General features: G+C 43.9%; 1 protein-coding gene across 1 annotated transcript in view; it reads left to right on the forward strand.

Moving 5' to 3' along the window:
• The window catches only part of SH3BP4 (SH3-domain binding protein 4), a 70,834-nt gene that overhangs the window by 44,597 nt on the left and 24,188 nt on the right, over positions 1-2,049 (forward strand). The window lies entirely within an intron of this gene.

A 2,049-nucleotide genomic window follows, 5' to 3' on the forward strand; every position in this document is an offset into this window, starting at 1 on the left:
ACAGAGATTTGGAGGTGTTAAATACTAGAGAGACTTCAGGAAGGAAATTCTGGAGACTTCAGGAAAGGATTCTCTGACCTGGCTGGACCTGGTCAGTGGGTGGGGAAAAGAGAGGTGATAAAACTCAGGGGAGCAAGGAAGAAGGTCTTTTTTGTGCTGAGTCCATCAGAGCAGACAGAACTCTTAACTGAGGCCTGGAGGAGGCAGCCATTAACCATGCGTTGGCCGGGAGAGCTGAAGGAAGCTTCAAGGTAACGTGGACTCTTTAGAGATCTGTGACATCCTATAAGGAACCTGTCCTATATTTTAACATCTGATAGGGCATGTATAGAGAGAGGGACAGAGGAATTGCATTTTACCCATTTCTTTTCAATCCCTTGTTCAGTCTGGTGCTGTGCTAAAAGTAGCCTTGTGAACATTTTCTTTTTAATAAATAATTTATAACTTTGGATGCTGGTAGTGGTTTTCTGTACCACATAGACCTCCACCATCTTGGACACGCTATTTTAAAAGGGGCGCCAGGGGGAAGGCAGGCAGTTGGCAAGTGACTGTTCCTCCAGGGGCACACAAGGCAGTAAACGGTCGAGCTCCTGCCAACCTAGCAGTAAGAAAGCAAGAAATTGCAAGTAGATAAATAGGTACCACTTTGGTGAGAAGGTAACAGCGTTCCGTGTGCCTTGGCATCTAGTCATGCCGGCCACATGACCATGGAAACGTCTTCGGACAGCGCTGGCTCTTCGGCTTGGAAACAGAGATGAGCACCACACACCTAGAGTCGGATTCAACTGGTTTTCGAGCAAGGGAAACCTTTACTATTCCTATTTCACAAAGGAAAATCCAATTGCAAACAATTGCTGTAGTGTATTGAGAGTGCATTTGCAAACAATTGCTGTAGTGCATCGAGAGTGCTTTTTCCAACAGTGTGTGAAAGTGCCTTAAGTCGGTTAACAATGGACATATGGGCATGATAAAAAAACCCTGTTAATTGTTTCCCAATTTTGTTACAGTGGTAATAGAAACAAGAGATAGTGCCAGGAATAGATGAATGGTTTACAAGGAATGGGGAATGAAATGCGGATTCATAAGCAAGACTGCATACAAACATATGTGGGATGAGAAAAAATTGTGTCGGCACTGCCAGCCGTCTGTCAGGTTTGTGGCATTAGCAACGATTTGGCAGGTTTTGGAATAGGAGTAAACAGTGAAGAATGTTCAGTATTCACATTGTTGTGAATGTTGCCTTTTCATTCTGGTATGTTAATTTGAATGTAATGGAATTTGGTTCCCCTCCCCCCTCTTTTTATCATATTGGGTTTTGATGATAAATTTTTTTTGAAGTCATATAAAACATGAAATTAATTGTTGGGGCTGCTCTTGCATGTCGAAGAAGATAAAACACAGATTCTCTAAACAGGCTGCATTATAGTGTGTTCAACTAAAAAACATGTGCTCTAGGGGCTCTAATCTGGGAGAACCAGGTTTGATTCCCCACTCCTCCACCTGCAGCTGCTGGATGACCTTGGGCAAGCCATAGTTCTGTCAGAGCTGTCTTTGAAAGGCCAGGTCTGAAAAGAGCTCTCTGAGCCCCACCTACCTCACAGTGTGTCTGTTGTGGGGAGGGGAGGGGAGAGGAGATTGTAAACCACTCTGAGACTCCTTCAGGTAGTGAAGGGTGGGGTATAAATCCAATCTCTTCTTCTTCTTCTTCTTCAGGTATGTTGGCCCCAGGCAGTACAGGGTTATAGGCTTCACCTTAGGCCCGACATACAACGTGAGGTGTTTGGGAGGCTAACATGCATGTGGATGATGGGCGGGATACATATATAGCAGTAATTACCTTGTACAGCTTGGTTTACATGAATGTTTCTTCACAAAAATCTTGTGTATGGGAAGGAGCGTGCTGGAAAAAATGGGGATGAGGCAGTTGGTTCGTATATAATGTGGGTTAATCATGAGGGAATATTACTATGCTAAGATTCCTGCCTTAAAGTGGAAGGGTGGCCTGGACATTCTTGGGATTTCTTTAGACTCTAAAACTAATACATCGTC

The sequence above is a fragment of the Gekko japonicus genome, unplaced genomic scaffold, assembly GCF_001447785.1.
Source record: "Gekko japonicus isolate JY-2015 unplaced genomic scaffold, Gekko_japonicus_V1.1 scaffold1875, whole genome shotgun sequence".
Lineage (NCBI taxonomy): Eukaryota > Metazoa > Chordata > Lepidosauria > Squamata > Gekkonidae > Gekko > Gekko japonicus.